The 19,867-nt window shown below is 35.7% G+C and overlaps 1 protein-coding gene across 2 annotated transcripts in view; it reads left to right on the forward strand.

Moving 5' to 3' along the window:
• Positions 1-19,867, forward strand: part of LOC148057281 (uncharacterized) — a 195,472-nt gene that overhangs the window by 24,487 nt on the left and 151,118 nt on the right. For both annotated transcript variants that reach the window (XR_015703140.1, XR_015703133.1), the window contains exon 2: positions 2,907-2,969. The gene's annotated coding sequence lies outside the window, so the exon portion shown is untranslated. The remainder of the gene's footprint in view (positions 1-2,906; positions 2,970-19,867) is intronic.

Raw genomic sequence — 19,867 nt, forward strand, 5'->3', positions numbered from 1 at the left:
CCATAGGTGAAAGGTCTTTGAAGGGTTTCATTTTCATTAGCCTTTAAAGTGAGTATCCAGAACTTACCTCAAAACTACAGTTTCTCCAAGTTCCAATCAAAATACTCTGGTTATATTCAGTAAGATGGGGAAATAACTCATATTTTTCCTCTTACAAAATGAAGATTATAAAAATGGGAATCTTTATTTCAATAATGCAGATTTAGAGCCTTTTTAGATTTCCTGATTTTGATTCAATTTAATCTTGAAACTGCTAAATCTATCAGTGACTTTTATACTGAACTGCTGTCTGCTGCATTTCAAATTGAGGTGCCCCAAAGCTGACAGTTCAAAGTGGTTTTGCTTCTGTAATCAACACAAAAAGTCCTTTTTCTCCCTAAGTTCACTAGTGTATGCAACGTATGTCTGCAAGCTTTGCTGGAAGGGAAATTCTTATCACACACTAGGTGATGTTTAGATATGTGGTTAACTGGAGCTTGGGAAAGTTGCAATGAGGTGTCTGAAGACTGCTGCGTGGTTGAAGGGTTAACACCAGCAACAGAAACTACAACAGCTGTCTGCCATCCACATTTCAACACTTAGACTCAGTTTTCAGTGCTTTGAACACATTTGGTGTATTGTGTCGGCTGAAGACATGTGGCTTGACTTTTCTATTGATCCCTTGCGCTGAAATGTGGCTGCAGTGAGAGCTGTGAGTTGGCAGCCATGGGGACGAGGCTGTGAGTATGAGACTTCCACCCCTATCCTGGGAGTTGAGAGACTGATGACAGCTTGGTACTCACCAGGTGATCCCTGTCTGTACCGCCTCACTCCTGGCCACAGCAAGTCTTTGTAGGCCATGCAACGAGGCATGAGATGCCTGGGCGTTTACTGCCCAAGCAGCCACCCACTGCCTCCTCTAGGAAGAAGGTCACTAGCTAGCTGGCTTCTTGGCTGGCTGGCCTTGAGCCACTTGGCCAGGCTCAGCCAAGGGAGTAATATTACTGCACCTTGAGGGTCAAATTAAAATTGTCTCAGGCTGGTTATTACCACGCCTGTAACTGACTGCAAGGGAAATAATGACAGCATTTAGACATTTAAAAAAAATCACATGCTCAGATATGCAAACTGTAATTAGTTGATAGTTCAAATGGTGCCTAGAGTATTGAAGTCTTCTCCTTGTAAATTAGGCTTACAGTTTTAAGTCAGTCAGTTCTTAGCATTGCAGAGTTAACCCAGCTAAAGAAAAATGAGACAGATTAGGCCTATTAGACAATAGAAATAAACCAGCTCCCTCCCTGACACAAACAATTTGTTTTTGTCTCCCAAGCCTGCGTGCTGGCGGTGCTCAGAACCTCCTTGTGCGAGAAGTTGTTAGAAGTAGCTTGTTGATGAAGTTTCAAAAGCCAGGGAGATTTTTTTGGGATATGTGACCACTGTCAGTGCTTCCTTATTGACAGATTAAGATAACCATATTTTAACTTAAACCTGCCTTTTTTTTTTTTTTTGTTGTCGTGATCATTGTTCTAGTGTGTTTCGCTCGACAGCCTCTGATATTAATTTTTTCAAAGAAAAGAAACTAGGCGAGGTAATAATAGGAGGCACTCATTATTGTGTACACTAAGAGCAATGTTTGTTTTTACCCCACACATCTCTAAAGTGTGTGTTACATAAACAAGTAAGGGCTCACAGCAGCTGAATTCAGGCCTCCCCCAGCTGCAATCACAGCGTATCAGAATGTGGCACATATCCAGCTGGTGGCAGTCCAAGGTTATGCCGCTGCCGAGCTTCCAAAACTTCACACAGCAGAGCCAGTGCAGAAATCGCTTTGCAATAGATCCTAAATTTAGTAAGGTGCGGGGTCATGTGAATACTGCCTGGCAGGTGCAAATACCACCACTGGTGATCCTCCAGTGAGAAAGTGCTACCACGAGATCCATAAATACTGTTGGGACCATCACTTGAAGTATAATCGCTCAGCAAAGTTGTTTCATGAAATCTGTGTAATTTTGAATGATTTCAGGAAACTGCAAAATCAGGCTAAAGTCTGAAGTGATTTTTATCTGTTAAGGGATAAGGTGTCAGATTATATGATCCAGGTTAATAGACCGCATTCAACAACACCAGAAAGTGCTCAGTCCTCTCATTTTTGTTACAAGAAAAATTGGTGAGACAGCTTTAGCAGCAATTTAGACATGATACATATAATTAGCTAATGCACTAAAATTTTATATAAAAATATATATATTCAGTGTCTACTGTTGTAATCTATCAATATCATGTTCAATATCTATTGTTCTAATTTCTTATAATGAGTGGTTAGTATCATCTGATTTCTTTAACATTTTGTAGTGGGTAATTTATTTTTGAAAAATTATAGTTCTTTATATTAATGAATTTATTTATACAGAGCTGTGAATTGACTTTAACTAATTACCATGTGAGAAAATACGATACTCTCACCTGTTAAGTTTGTAGAGTGCAAAGGTTGAGATATTTTTAAAAGAATTTTTTAGCAGTGAGCTAAACAAATACTGGTAGCATGTTTGGGAGGAGAAGTTAATTCAGTTAAGCAGAATTAGCAACACAAAACTGATCTAAGAGCAGAATTTAACCTTTGATACTGTCAGTTTTTGAGAAACTGTGAAACAAAATATATATATTATTTAACCACAAGAGGTCATCGTAACACTGCTATAAACCCTTTCTTCAGTTTTTTTCGCCTTCACTGAAAAACATGAACTTGGAAAGAAATATGAAAAAAAGTTCTGTGTTTTTTATTATTTTTGGCTAATCTAAAGTTAACAATAAAAACCACATATATTTGTCACTCAGAAGTGACAAACAAAATATTTCTGCTTTACCTGTATTTTTGCTATATCCACAGATTTTTCTCTGAGCTTCCTCTTTTTTTCTTTTTTTAACAGTCTTGACAGCTCTTAGCCACGAGGTTAATAATGAAGAACAAATGACAAAGAATCAGCAGAAGAGTGAGTAAGTGGTGATATACCAGTGGAGTGTTGATCCTAAATCACATGAATTCGAAGTTACCCTTTTTTCATTAGAAGTACTTAAAGATGCTATTTTATTCGTCTTGGAATCTCATTTAGAAGTCTATTTATAACAGCTTCAGCCAGGCAGATCTCTGCTTAAATTATGCTTTTGCTCATCCAGAAACAAAATTCACTCAAATCTTCACTGTGCAATTGCTTACGCATATAATTAGCATTATGTGTGCCAGATTCACTGTCATCGGTATATAGTGCTCCTTCAATGTGTGGGTGAAACAGATTTCTTCATCTGTGTATATATTGACTCTTTTTATTTGGATGTGGGAGATTTTTGACCTAACCCTGCCTTCCTTTCCTGTCAGTGGAAAATGCACATTCCTTGCTTAGAAATATTTTATATATATATCAGAATATATTTTTTAAAATATAACCTGTTCTTTCAGCTGTTTCCCCCCCCCCTAAAAAATGGATTTTTTTTAGATCAGCTAGGTAAAAATTGTTATAAGCTGTGTGCACTATTCAGATTAAAACTATTTTAATTTTCTAATGCAACTTAATGGTATCTAAACTGATCTAGAAAATTCTGGAATGGAATGTTTCTAGTGATTATTTTTTTTGTTACATATCTTTGCACTGGCATTGAAAGCCAATGACATCAAAACTCCTTAAAATTTGTAAGTTCTGGAATGTTCTGCTGTAAATTTCTGATGGGTGGATGAAATGGATGAAATACCTAAAAATCCTTCAAAAAGATGATCTGTTGAAATCCCTCATTTTCTGAAATAATAGTAGGACAATTCTGATTGCAATATGTAAACTGAGATTTGGCCTTTCTGAGGTGCTGAGTACCTGCAACTCTTGTAAGATGAATATCAAACACGACTTGATACCCCAAGGACCCCAGCAGTCTAAGTAGGTAGAAGTGTGCTAGCGTGGGTAGCAGAAGTGTAGCTCAACTACAGCTAACACAATTATGTTTGTCCCAGCTTCTGAGCTTTGCTGAATTGCTCTCAGCCATGAAGAAACAGCCCAAATGCAGTTGTATCTGTGGCTGCTTAAAAAATAAAATACCTTAAGTAAATAAAATGTGTATTACATTTGCATAAAATATCTCAAAAATTGAGAATGATGATAGTCTATACCTATATAGACACAATCCAGCTGCCATGCTTTCTAGCTATTTTTAAAGAATGATAGAGGTGCATTCCCGTGCAGATCTTATTGATAGCTACGCCCTTATGCACAGAAGGCAATAATCTCGTGCCGACAAAAATGCTGTACCTAGCTGACAGACCCAATGCTAACCCGCCCCCCAGCCAATTTACACTGTCTTTGCTGAGAGTCTTCACAGCGATTATGCTTCCCCAACTTTCCTATCACTTGATTAGCTTTTGATTGAATAGACATAAAATACGTCTTTTACTCCTGTTCCTCGTTAGAAGTGTTATTTTGATATCAGGTTCACAAACATCACACTGACATTATAAAATATCAAAAAGCTTCCTTTTGCTTGCCTTTTAAAGATAATCTAGCAGCTCTGTAGGTCAGCAAGCCTTTTGGTTTTTTGGTCTATGTTCAAGAAATTACATGCCAGTGTAATAAGGATTTTATCAGAGACTTAAAGTGGTAAGTCTGTGGAGAGAAGCCAGGAGAAAATCATTATCAGTAGATGTAAACCTAGAGAAAAGCAGATTTGAGAGAATTAACAAAGCTCTGGAATGCTTTCAGAAGTGAAGCTGGAATTTTACAAAATTTATACACTCATTTACAAAATTGGGCTACTTTGGTGTGAATAATTTGTACTTTTGAGGGCTGACATTCACATGAACTCAGCAGCCTTCTGCTCAGGACTCAAGTTCTAGCTAATTCTAATGAGGATGGCAAGAATTCAGATCCTATGTTTATCTTTAAGACCTTTAAGCCTTTCTCTGCATGCTGTCAGGTCTTTTCTCTGTTATCGTCATTTTTAGTCCACTTCCTGAGAAGTCTTTGTGCAGGTGAGCACACTTTTCTCTTCTTCATGGATCTGTTATGCATTAACTGTCACAAAATTCACAATCAACAGGTAGTATCTCCAGATTCCTTCAGGTATCATGAAGGTTTTATCCATGATACATCCTAAAAGCAAAATAAGGATGATAAAATTTTAAAATATGAAGTGCAAAAAACTCAATGTGAAGTGCAAATGGTCCATTACTTCTCCACAGTTACAGTTCTCTGCTGTACCAACTCCACCACTCTGAGAACCATAACTGGAATGGTTTCCTCATCTCCCTAATGATTTCTAACACAGACAGAAATTCCTACAGCTTTTTTTGCTTATAGACCAATTGGCCATTAATATTTCTTTTTGACTGTCAACTTTATCCGCTTCAAAAAACAGCCAGAAGATGTACATGGCTGCAAAATGTAGCATTCTGTTAACATGACATTGATTATAGATTACAGAAGGAGGCTTTATTTCTTGCTCTATAAACATAGCAGTTAAGCACTCTGAAGCAACGAACATGACTGTGAGTGTACTGGTGTTACCCTGTGTATGATACCAGATGCCTGCTAGCTGTCTTTTTATGGCAGATAATTACAAACCTCATTGAAACACAAATGGAATTGGAAAAATAGATTTCACTGTACTTTGAAATGGTAGTTCCTTGAAGGGTAGAGTTGCAAGATATTAACTTTTGGATATCATTTAATGCATTATATTAAAAAAAATCTTGTTTCAGGTGAAGTAGTAACAGGTATTGTCAAAATTCAAGTTTAAACATTGAACAAATGGATAATTACTTTTAGTGACATAATGGTCTTTGGTGTTTCTGAGCTCCTTCAGTTTTAAACATTGATATAAGGAATCTACTAAATGAAGAACATTGTTATTGTTATTATGATTTGTTCTTTTCCTTTTGCTAGCTGCTACCACCTCTCTTAATTCATATTCTTGAGAATGGATTCCAGAAAACAGGATAAAAACTCAAATTATAATATGGATTGGATCTGATTATGACTTGAGAGAAAAGCTGCAAGCGTGAAACCTATTTATTATTCACATCCAGAATGAAAGAGAATAAAATTAGAAGCATTAAATTCTTACTTTTGGCTGTCTTCATATTATGCTGTCACCTTAAACTTGGTTTCAAATCTTCTGAATAGTAGCATGTTCCTAACTACATTGGGTTTTTGTTAATAATTACTAAATGGGAAAGAGCACCTATGTATTCCAGACAATGAAAAGAGATCTCCTATTATTTCTTCCCTCATGAAACCTAGGCTGTTGCACCAGTTTTCACAGCATTTTATGTTACTTTAAGTTCTACAAACATTAGGTACAAATGGACAATGTGTAATGCATCATGTAGAAATAATGTGCACAAATGCAAGATGAGTCTCTTCACATGGGCTAAAAAGGGCTGTTATTTAACATGTGAAATCCAAAAAAACCTTCCATTAATAGGAGATACTAGATAGGGTCCAGAATGAATGTGTTGCCTTTTTTTTCTTTTTTTTCATTTCAGTATTCAATATAGAACAAACAACACAAAAATGAATTTGAAAATCAAATTCTCAAGAACAACTGCAAGAATAAGGTAGAAATACCAGATGAATAGTAGGGAGCACAGAGGATTTTATTGCAAGAGGAAGCAACCAGGGATGGGATGAACACTGGGATGACTTCAGTCATTTGGGATGGAGAACATCTCCTACATCCTATTTCTTGTACTCTTTATTACAGTTCAATTTTCCATTCATGGCTTTTATCTGAAAAGATTGTGAATAAAGTCTTAAACCTGTCATGTACTGCAAAATCAGAACTCTACTTTAACAGAGGGATGAATAGAATTTGACTAGAGGATGAATATATTTTTTTTGGCTACATGAATAGGGTAGATTCAAAAAAGTAAGTTGTTCAGCTTCAGACTTGAAGCCTGATGTGTTACAAATTTTTCACTAGATGGAGCAATAGTATCCTTCTTAAAATGCTAGCAGTTCACTGAACAGCTGTGCCAGGAACTTTAAATATGCAAGGACATTCTGAGCTAAATCAGTATATGTTGTAAATGGAGCATTTAAACGTGGGAATATATTTTTATTCAGCTTGAATATTGATTTTAAATTTCCGATAAGCATTTTGCTAGATCTGATAGCTGTTAAGAATTATGCAAATGTATGATTATTAATTTTAGTTCTATGATTATTAATTTTAGTTCTGTTTTATCCTTATCTTCCTGAATGGTATATAACTGATAGAAAAAGTAATATAGAAAACAGTGCAGATAACAAGTTAGTACTTACATTTTTTTTTTGTTTAATGCATGTAATAAGAAAGAAAAACAAACTGGCTCATTTGTTACATAGATATTTGTGTAGTTACAATTCTTCAAAATGCCTTTGTACATAAATGCAAATTTTTGCAATCATTTCTTTACATTTTGTTCAAAAATCTCTTTTCAAGGTAGATTACTTTAAAAGATAGTGATACTTAAATTAAAAACTAAATCAAGAAGCCTTTCAATCACAGTCTATCTTCTCAAGATTTTTGATTTAAGAAATATTGGTGATAAGGTTTAGAATTTTTCAAGATACGGCATTTATGGCAAAGAGATCCTTCTTTTGATACCTGCATGAATAATGATTCTTTATCAAAAGATTAATTAATCTTTTCTACAGGACTATATTTTCAGAAAAAAAGATGACAATATTATTTTACGAGAAAATGTCAAGGTGATAAATTTTTTATTTGTATTCAGTGCTCAGTAGTATTTATTTATTTATTTTACATTTATCCATACATTTCAGTTCACAGCTTGATTTGCTCCTGTTATATTATCCCAGTTCTTTGGCTTCAGGCCTAGAAAGTAATACCCAAATGTGCGTTATTCTGATGATTTATGAAATTATTGTTATTTTTCAATCTTGCATTTGTTCGGTGTCTGATATTTTTTGAAAGGGCAATTGGTTAGAGTAATGGACAGAATTAATTTATAAAATTAAATTAATATATTAGATATTGATTCGCACCGAGGAAAGAATTTAGTCTGATAATGCATTTGTTTACTTCATTTCCTCCACATGTAGCAGAACTAAAATGTTTGTTTAATTATATAACAGGATTAGAAAATAAATAACCATCAGATACAATAAAGAGAGCTTAGGACTGCTGCCGGAAAGGCTGAGAAAATAAATCCTAAATTTAGAAAGAAAATACATTGAAATTATATTCTGTTACATTTTAATAACTGCCTTACTAGCTTCGTAAGCTCTTTTTTGATAGATTGATCTCTCTCTGACAGACTGGCATCTCATTCATAAATCAATCTCAGTCTTCAGTAAAATGGCAGAGTTGGTTTTAAACAATTACTGTGTATTTTTGAAATCTGGATGTGGAGTTCTTTGAATCCCTTTATTCAATCCTGGTGAAACAAAACCGTACGTCAGCACTCTGCAGGACAATGGGTGACTGAGCTGCCAGGGCACACCAGCGTAAGGACGTAAACACTAGAAGAAATGCAAGTACTATTCAGGATAAACGTTCTTAATATCGCATTTTCCTACAAACCCAAATGAGTCACGGGAGACGTTATTTCAGAACAGTGATTTCATTTTTACCTTTCCAGTAGAGAGTCATATACTTCAGTCAAAAAATGTGAAATTATTTAATAGTAATAGTAATGCAAGTGCAGTAAATATTCTGGCCCTGTCTTCTTTACTGAAAAATAGATGCTAAATCTTCTCTAATGCCAGTCCCTGATTATCCATATGTAGAGGGATCCATGGGACGGGTGGGATAGACAGTACAAAAATTTTTTACCCCATTACTTGGGCAGTTAGGATCCGATTTAGCATTAAAAAGTACAAACTTGGATTTCTGTGGCTCCAATGCCAGGAATATTGAATGAAATGTCCAGAAGTTTTGCATCTCTGACCCACTTAATCCCAGACCCGGTGTGTCAGAAAATGAGGTGTAATGATTTATCAAACTTTTCACAGCTTTATGGACAGGATGAATGCCAGCAAACAGGTCAGAGTTTTGTCTGATTTCAAGTAGAGAAAAAAACTATGAAACATAAAGGTACTTTTCTCTTTCTAAATATCATCATTTTCTTACTTAAATGGGTAAAGTAGCTGATGTTGTCACAGCAGTGATTTGTAATAAATATGTATGAAATCTTAAAATACTTTGAGAGTAAAGGATCTGGTCCACAATACAAATAACCAGCACATTTGTGCCTGCATATATAAAAGCAGATTCCCCAAACTCAGACCTTAAACTTTATAACAAAATGTGATGATTTTATGCAAAAGGTCATAGCAGACAGGTAAAGAACGTGTTTAAAAATAATGCGTTTAAATGCCTGGTTAATTCCCTAATCTCCATGTGCTCTATATATTATCTTGAACAAATTACATTTACAGTTCCTTGCCTTTGATGTTATGAACAAAAGCAAACCACAGCGAAGGTTTAAGCTGGTACTGTACATAGTCTTTTCACTCCGATTGGTACATGTGTGAACAAATTATTAGATATGGAAAGAACTCCAATTACAGAGAAAAGAATTTACTCGGAAAAAAGTTAGGTTGGCCTTCTCACAGTAAAAATTGATTTAACTTAGACTTCTCTACATCTTCTGCTGGTGGAATTTCAGATAAATCTACTGATTACCAAGGAGGCACATAGAGTGCATAAATATAAAACAAGTGTAAGCAAAAGGTGCTGCTGAACAGCACCTGGTTATTGTCTTGAATGTAAAATTAAATTAATAGAAAATATGAAATTTTTCAGCATAGTTTGCTAAGTGATGTATTAGTTAGGTACATAAATTTTGCTATTAGATTTTTGATTTAAGGAATTTAATTTGACTATGACCCAGAGAATTTCCAAGTGATATTCACAAGATGATACTTCTCAATGACTGTAAAAGATTCATGACTATAAAACAAGACAACATGCCAGAAATTACCATGATTAGTTTTCAAATGATTGTACTTTTTGCTTTGTTTTTTAAAAATTTTCGTGTTTTCCTTCCTCTTCCTTCCCTTCTCCTGCAAAACAAATAGATCTTCTTAAGTACATGTTGCTTCAGTACTTTTCTGGTCAGTTCATATTCTCTGGCAGGCTCCCATTCACTGATTTTCTTCTGATTCATGATACTATGCATTAATGCCTGCAAGGATTCTGCAGAGGTGTCTTTCTATTCCTGCAATGGTTATATCACATCTGAGCAAGTTTATAGTTGTTTTCATTTTTAAAGGTTCTTAAATAGAAGGGAATTTGTTCCACTTTGTCTGGCTTGTATAGTGTCTGCTCATAGCTGCCAAAGACATTAGTCCTGTTCATTTTTAAGTGGGTCTCCATGGACATAACAATGCAGATTGGCGTCCCTGCCAGTTCATTGACTTCTTAACTCGGATTCAGTTTGAAATTTCCAACGTTAGCTGTAACTCAGAAGGCAAGTTGACAGAATATCCTTAACTATAAAACTATTTCTCTGTGCTTGGACTAAAATTCTGAGTAGATTTTGCTGCAGGGCTGAGATTTTAGATCAGATTCACCTGCTAGCAGACTCTTTAAAAGCTAAGTTTTTCTCTTACAAGTTTTCATGAATGACAAATATCAAGGAATGTACAATTAAAATTGTGCAGGCAAATGTGGTATTAATTAGAATAAAACCACACCTTTTCATAAAGAGAGTTTTAGCATAACTATATATTTTGAATGAGTTACTTCATAATTTCATAATTTTGCTTTGCAATTAAAACAAAGAACTTATTTACATTAACGGTACAAATAACCATTGCATAACTGCAAGTTAGCAGTCAATTATTTGAACCTGATTATTTACACATTAAAAGAATGAATTTGAACTTTATGAGTTGAATATATTTTTTTATTTATTAAGCAACTAAGAATTGAGATATTGAATGTAAAGGTGAGGATTTAAAATTGCAAATTGAAAGGGGCTTGTAGGAATTTTGGAAGGAGAAACACATTGCTTTCTAATCTGTTCTTTAGAAAAACAAACCATAGACTATACAACTATTTCAGACTGATTTCAGATGCCTATTTCAGATGCCCTAATGAGGGGCAGAGAATCAAAACTTTGGGGAAGATGAACTGGATAATCCATTAAATACTTTAAAACTCTAATGTATATGCAACCCAAATTTCCCAAAATGGTTACTCATTTTTCCATTTCACAAACCTAGTTTATCTGTAGATATTGAGAGCTATAAATGCTAAATGTCTTTGAAAATCTGATACATGGAGGACAGTTCCTAGGCTAAAGGAGGCTGTAATGCAACTGACTCCCAAATGACATTGGTGAGACTGGCGTCCTAATTTCCACTTGTCTCTGGAAAATGTGCCTCAGGGTGTCTGGGATGGAGTGACCTCAAATTAGTAGCCTTTTCTGGAAATTTTTGTATAGGATTTTATGGCTACATCTGCCTCACCAATCAAATCAAAATACGAACTACTGACTAAAACATAGAAAGACTATATTCAATCGGCAGCATTTCATATCACTTAAGTTACTGCTAGTAGTATTGCCAGAAGTGCCACTAAGGATAAATATTAAAAAATGAGATGAGAAGAAATGGTAATTGTCATATGCATGCTGTGTGTTTGAGAATTAGCTGAATCATCTCCTGAAAGGGAATTCCTGTTATAATAGCAGCACAGTCACTGTACAGAGGTCAAGCATGCCTTCCATGAACTAACATCTGCATACAAAAACACACACACACACACACAAATATATGTATAAAATACTTCTGTAGAGGGAATCTGTACAAGTCCTGCAGGACTAGCTTAGAGGAAAGAGTGGTTCATTTCTAGAGTTCTCGTTCTGTTCTTATTCTTCTAGCTCTGGAGATGATGTCACATTCTCCCCCTTTCTGTTAAGAGGGAGAAAATTGTTGCCTTCAGTTAGCAAAAATACCAGCAAGTTTCTTATGTAAAATCTTTAATTTTTATTATAAAAGCAGTTCTGATTTTTTTAAAGATTTTAGCTTTTCATGGGAAAGTTAACTTTCCAAGGGGATAAGCACAGCTTAGCTGTGTAAAACTGTGCAGAATAATAAAGCATCTGAGCTCAGGTATACCTAACCTTGACTGTCATCTGTGAATCAGCATATCCACTTGTCTGCCTTTTAGCATCCTGAGTATCAAGTCAACATTTTCTTTGGACAGAGTATGGCTTATTGATGGCGATGAGTGGACTTATGTATAAGCTTTTTCAGTAGCTAAAATTGGGGCAAAATGTCCTTTGTATGAAATGAAATGTGTTCAGATCTTAAAACTAGACTGTGCTATGCTCTGATTGCTACAGGGACATCTGAAAAATGGAGAGTTCTCTTTTAAGCCCTTTTGGTATCTAGGAGTGCTTTTAGTTTCCAGTTTGTCTAACTAATGCTGGTTTTCCACTGTTTTTTTTTTTTAAAGTAGCACAAAATAAAGCACTCTTAGAATTACAGCTTTTAAAGAGTGGCCTAAATATTTAAGTATCTAGACAGGGAAAGAGAGAAAGTTTTGTGTTATATGACCTCTAAAATTTAAACTAATGGCTTTGGTCAATGCAACTGAAACTTGGGCCCTGCAGTTCCTTTCCTTGCCTGTTCCTTTCCTTGCACGTACCTGCATCCTCACAAAATTCTCTTCTGTAATAGTACCTGGAAAGATCAACTGGACCCCTCCCTGTCTGTGGTAGGATCAACTGCTTGTGACTTCTGACAGATATTAGTCTGCTTTTTTCCTAAAAACTTTGTAAGCAGTTTGCTGCCATGTTCCACTGTCCATAGTGGAACTGTCCATAGAAAGCGTGTCTTAATATCTAATATGAATTGTCTTTACTGCAATTTGAATTTATTGCTTGTTTATCCTATCTGGTATGGACATGTAGAATAAATACTAGTATTATTGTTATGTAATTATGTATATATTATTACAATAAATGTTTTTTAGACCTCCGATCAGTCTCTTTGCTCTTCTTTGGATTCTCTTCCATTGCTTCATATTTCTCGTGAAGTGCAGCAGAACTTAAGTAAATGATTTGCCTGTGTCTGAGCTAAAATGGATTAAGATATGATTAAGTGTACTCCAAAGTGAAGTTGCGGATTTTATAAATGGTAACCTTCTGATAAGACTGTTTTTATGATGCTATTATACACTCTTGTCATCTCAAGACATTTATTGTCTTAAGTCTTTGGAGAATATTCAGGCACCAAAAATTGACCTTTGGCTAATTACAATATTCACAAGATAAACTAATGTTACCTCTGCTTCTCCATTCCAGAGCTGTGCTACATTTCATGTAGACATAAATGAGCTAGCTTAGCAACCAAATACCTTCAGCAGAGCACAAGCAGCATGGGCAGCTGCAACAAAACTTCATGTCATCAAAAACACTTTGCTTTTAGTACTTGATCTAAACAGTTGTTCATCCTCCTTGTATTGTGCTGTGGATGTGCTCTAATGTCAGGTTCCAAGGCATAGTAAACTAAGAAGATATCCACAACTGACTGCAAAATTTTTACATGATTAGGAGATTAGGGATTTTTTTTCAATATTTTCAATTGCATTTAGAGGTGAAAAGCATGTGGAAAACTGTACAAGCAGTTTTGTGATCCTGCATGAGTGGTATGATTATTTTTTTCAGCAAACAATGATTACTGCACCATTTACACTAAATTCTGTCTATTTAAGGTGAATTTCAATGAGAATCTTAAAACTTTTTTCTGACTTCTAAATGTAGATTGTTCTTTTGGGTATCTATTCTCTGTCATTTAGCGAAGCAGCACACAAACTGACGTCTCAGTTTGCTGTATGAGTGAAATGAGTCCCATTTTAGGCTACTTACAGCCTGAAATAAAAGGAAATAGCTGTTATTAGAATTGATAATGATTTAATCTATAAAATCTAAATTATATCAATATGTGTATGCCTTGCTTCAGATTACAAGTTACAGACAAACAGTCTGATGTTATCCCCTGTGGACAGGGGGCATTACAAATGTTTTGCATAGTCAGATTCTGGCGCTGCCGGAGGACTAGGCAGACCATAGATCTCATTCGGTTGCCCTGTTTCTGAAGAGATAAAAATAATTCTCTGAAATGTCATCTTTCTGTTTCCAAAAGTTGAATAGATGATATTTCAGATTAATTTAAATGTATTTCAGATTAGTTTGTTTCCTTAACTATCTCCAGATAATTACGGTCTTCATCATTGTCTGCACACTCAATCATATATTACAGCATAAGTTCATTAAAAATATATAATTTTATTGCTTTAATTTGTTGTAGCTACCAAACATGTTGATTCAAGACATAACTGCTTAGGTATAACACTTCTGATCCAATGTAAAACTTCTCTAGTGAAGCATCCTTGTCCATAATCTTCTTATGGAAATCCTGTGGCTTGTTGTGACTTGCCTTCAGAACTGCCTTTCCAGGTTAACTTGGCACATAAACTTGGCTTCATTAACTCAAGCAGAAGAAAATTGTATTATTTCGTGCTGTCAGCCTTATGGTTTAATGACAGATATGGGGGAATATTAGGGTATTTTTCCCATAAATTTATACAGAGATGTACTTTACTTCAGTGCTAAGGGGCTGAAAATGATGACAATATACTTAGCACTTAAATGGCACCTTATGTTTTTAGAACTAGTAAACAAACTTTAATTATTTAATAACTACTAACCTTTTTTTACAATGAGAGAAAATGCTTTGTAGAAAGCTAAAGAGCTTGATGAGGTCACATGGGAACGATTATCATATTTGGTTTATATATAAGCCTTCCCACCTGTAACCAATTGCCTATTTTACTACCATTATTAAAGGTACTCATTAGCAACATAAGTAAGTTCCATTAAACAGTAAACTTTGAAAGTATCTGAAAAATGTGAGGGTTGCAGTATTCTGTTTCTGGCTCTAATTGACTATTTCAGGCAGATGTGTCTGGGTTAATAATGCTTTCTATTGAAATTTCAGCTCTGTGCCCTACAGCAGCTGCTAAAATGAAGTTGCCTCTTAGTCAATCTTTACTAGAAATGTTTGTATAAAGGCTGTATTTGTCCTCATCTCATGTATTGTATGATTTTTAGATGGATTCAATGGAATTCATACATTTGAGAATATCCATACTCTTTCTCATTCTTGAAAGGTTTCTTAAAGGCCTCCCATAGACTTCTGAGAATTTGACATTCCCATGAATGTACAAAGCAGTTATATATAAGATGAATAACAAAGAAGTCAAAAGAAACCTAAACTCTAAGTTCAAGTTTTCTTTTTCATATATTTTTCTAAGATTTTGCTATGTACACAAATTGCCATTTTATCTCTGGAGAATCCAGAATGCTTTTTCGCAGTATCTTAGATTATTTTCTTTTACTTTCTTTTCTTTTCAAGCAAATGGAACATGAGTCAGCAGAGAAGGCCAACACGGCAAGGAGAATCTATTTGCTGTCCTCAACTGTACAATGGGAATTTATAGAGAAAATGAAACCAGACTCTTTTCAGAGATGCACAATAAAAGACAAGAGACAAAGCTACAAATTACAGCAAGAGAAATTCTGACTGGGTATAAGCAGAAAAAAAACCCAAACAACAATTTATAAGTATAATGAAAAGCACTGCAAATGAGACCTTGACTGCATCTGCCCAGCTCTGACTAGGTAATTCCCGTATGAGCTGGAAAACAAAGAAATACAGATGAACCTTGTTATGCAACTGCTGATAGCTTCACACAACATTTTGGAGGCAGGAGACCAGAGGGTAACAGAATCCCTAGGGACAATCAGTAATTGGTTTGAGATAAGGGGAAAGTCAAAGAGATTGGCCTGCGGCTGTGTGATTAGCAAGGCCATGGACAGCTTATGTTTGCAATCTAATTTAGAAAGCAATAAATAATTAAGACAATAGTCCCTAGCAGCTGGGAAGAGAAGGAAACACCATGAAAGGATGTCCAGACATGTAAAAGGCAGAGACTGAAGTGGAACAGTTATGTATTAGGACCAAGCTGCCAGCCAGGACCCCATGCACTGAGTGGTCAGAGTGAGTGACTGTTCCCCCTGGTTCGTGGTGCAGGTCTATGCTGACTAGCTCAGAAGAGCTGGGATCTGATTTTTGACGTTTGATATAAGCCCATGCAGCAGAATGGAAATCTTGGAACAGAAATCATTGCTCATCTGCTACAACCATCCTGTTAATAGGAAAGTTAATAGGAAAGTTAATAACTTTTGGATTATATGAGATGTATGGGTCTGGTTTTGTGGTTAAACCACCCAATTCCCCTGTAACACCATCCTTGGAGATTTTAAAAACCTCAGCTGGAGCAACTTCATTTAATGTCAGGAATGGCTATGCTTTAAGTAGTATTTCAGAATAGCCTCCAGAAGTCTATTCCAACCTAAAGGATTCTGTGATGTCATGACTACAACTTCCAGCTAAAACTTCAAGAAGTTGGTGTTTCATGATTTCTTAAAACATTTGACTTTATTTGTTATGGCAGCAACAGAAACTACAATTTACAAATGTAAAAATCCTATGATATATAGGTACATGATGACCATGTACTGTCACATTCTATGACTGTCATCCTATGATGTACATGGTTAAAAATACAAAAGAATTAGCTTCTGTACGTGTTGAAATGTTATTCACTGAGAAAGATAATGAAATACTAACATTCATGTAATTTATATGAAATCAGTTTACCCTTCAACAAAATATTTTTTTCATACCATTGGATCCCAGGCTAGTAGATAAATAAGAATCACAAAAGAAATGTCCAAATGGCCAAATCCCTCTCCCAGACTATTATGTCAATTAGTGCAATTTAAAGAAGGATCAGAGATCAGTATTTGAAGAGTGCTTTTCAAGAGAATGGAGTACTGTTAATATTTTCCCATATTACCTTTGCCTTTTATAAAGTCAAAAGTTTTGCTGCCTTGCATGAGTTTTCCTACACAGCAACCTCTCTAGGTTTCTTCTTCTTTAATGTGTCTCTGATGATCCACTCTGGACTCTTTCATAAGACATTGGATGGAAATACAGGTACACGTACCATGCAGGACATGGGGAGTGGATGCAGCACATCCTGTGTATGTCAGACAAACTGCACATAAACTGCCAGCAGAATCTGATACATTCTGCCTGTGTTGGACTTAATGCTTATATACAAGTGTGTCATGGTTTAGCCCCAGCCAGCAACTAAGCCCCACAGAGCCGCTCGCTCACTCCCCCAGGTGGGATGGAGGACAGAATCAGAAGAGTAAAAGTGAGAAAACTCGTGGGTTGAGATAAAGACAGTTTAATAGGTAAAGTAAAAGCAGTGCACACAAGCAAAGCAAAACAAGGAATTCATTACTGCATCCCATTGGCAGGCGGGTGTTCAGCCATCTCCAGGAAAACAGGGCTCCATCATACGTAACAGTTACTTGGGAAGACAAACGCCATCACTCCAAACGTCCCCCCCTTCTTTCTTACCCCAGCTTTATATGCTGAGCATGACGTCATGTGGTACGGAATAGCCCTTTGGCCAGTTGGGGTCAGCTGTCCTGGCTGTGTCCCCTCCCAGCTTCTTGTGTATCCCCAGCCTACTTGCTGGTGGGGCAGTGTGAGAAGCAGAAAAGGCCTTGACTCTGTGTAAGCACTACTCAGCAATAACGAAAACATCCCTGTATTATCAACACTGTTTTCAGAACAAATCCAAAATGTAGCCCCACACTAGCTACTATGAAGAAAATTAACTCTATCCCAGCCAAAACCAGCACAAAGTGACAGATGCTCAGTGAGTCCAGAGAAATCTGAGCTGATGCAGAGTCAACACGGGTCTGTGGCTATTCATCTAAGATTTTCAGTAATTTTGTAGCACCATCAGAGAAACTGCTCCAATCTGGAGTGTCTGGCTTTTCCAACAAATGAAGTCCTCTTTTTTTTTTTTTTCTGCTCAGACAAAATTTCCAGGTGGAACAAAAAAAGAACCATCTGAAGAAAACTGGTTGCACGTCTCTAATCTCCTGCTTATTCCATATTCTGGGAGTGAGTAAAAGGTCAGTGTATGTATTCCCCCTGATAACTTGAAAATAACATGGTTCTTGGGACATACACAGATCAATTGAGTACTGGTCCAGGTACTACCATATGATCTGTTTCAGAGCTTCCAGTAGTTCATGAATTTTCCTGAATTTTGACATTGGAACTTGGCCTGTGCATCCCTAACAGTCTTTGATGTTCTTTATCAATGAATTCTCCTGATTGTTTTTAGACAAATATTGACTTGGATGGTGTATCGTCTAGAGTAACTTCTCCAGTGGAAGGAGCTCTAAAGCAATGATGAAATGCAACAGTCGTGCAGTTATTCTTTGTGGTTCGTTTTTATTTCACCTAAACTTGCTAGCATGCTCCACACTTTGCTTCAGAACATAAGAAATGTCCCTCTTTGTTTTATTTATATACAATAGTGAGTTAAAAAACAGTAAATATCTGGCAAGGAAAAAGAACTAGAAAAGGAAAAATAAGTGATTACTGTTCTTTTTTGGCTATAGCTGATCAGAAGATAAAGCAAGACATAAAAACTAGGAAATAGGAATAATATGGATGATATAATTTTATTTTTAGGCCAATCCGTCTCTGTGTGAGGAGATCAGGAAACTCTTCAGGAGGCATTGTCCAGAAACTTGCATGAATGACAATAAAAAAGGATGTGAAAGACCATCTGTGCAGATCAGGGTTTAAGTCAACAATGACCCTGTGTTCTTTTAGTAACATAGTTTCCTTGGTCCCAAGAGGCTATGAGTGACCTGGGACACTTTTTTAGTAACTATTTGCCACATTGCACCTCCTGCAGTGACATCATGGTGCAAAAAAAAAGTCATATACTGGTGTCTGATGTAAGAATATTTCTAAATAGCCTATGAACCACTTGCAAGATAAACTTGTGGGACACTATGCCATACCGTTAATGGAACCATGATGAGCGAAGGGATTTAAAAGAAATTTCAGAGTGGTTTATATCTAATGAGTCTTGATGAGAATGAAGTTTTTATGAAATTAAGTAAAAGGCTTGTAGGATGATAAAGCATCATGACTAGTAACAGAAATTTAAAAATTCCATAATGAACAGTATATAGTTTTATGGTAGATAATGTATATATTGTTTCCTTCATCTTTAAAAGAAAGAGAATAGGAGACATGCATTTTAGAGGGAAATGCTGACTTAGTGTTGCTTTGAAGTTTCTTACTTTCAAATGTTATTGTTAACTTTGACCTTCCTATCACTTAATATATTTTGTTTATAATGTTTCGTTCACATTCCTATGGGCTTTTTATGGTATTCAGTTATTTTACTAAAAATACTAGCTTCCTACACTACCTTCCCCTACAATTTAGGTTAAAATAGGATTGTGTTTTGCATTAAAGATTCCATTAGGTGATTACATTTTCCAAAATCCCAGAAGATAAATTTGCTTCCACAACCAGTCAGCTAAGGGGATATGAATAACTATGGACTCAAAATCCAAAGGAGAAGTGACTGCTTAGAAAACAAGACTTACCTTAGACTCTGTGCATGTTAATATTTAGCAAAGCAAAATGTCACATAGCTGTGTGGAAGTTTTCAGGTAAACAATCTGAGTTTAATATTAAAGATTTTAACTGAAGTCTATTTTAAATCGTCTCTATTGTTCAGTCAGCTGCTTTACAGCAAAATTACCAATTTCTAGTCCTAATTATGCCCAAGTACTGGCAACACTGCTGCCTGTGAGATAAAAGTGTCTTGTTATTAGAAGATCTATCCTTTGTGAATGATTTAATTTTCTGCTCCTGAAATCATCTTAATTATGTTGTTCATAAGAAAGTGACTGCAGACAGAGGGTTATTAT

Source organism: Nipponia nippon, unplaced genomic scaffold, assembly GCF_047370975.1.
Source record: "Nipponia nippon isolate SJK-2023a ecotype South Korea unplaced genomic scaffold, ASM4737097v1 scaffold_1, whole genome shotgun sequence".
NCBI lineage: Eukaryota > Metazoa > Chordata > Aves > Pelecaniformes > Threskiornithidae > Nipponia > Nipponia nippon.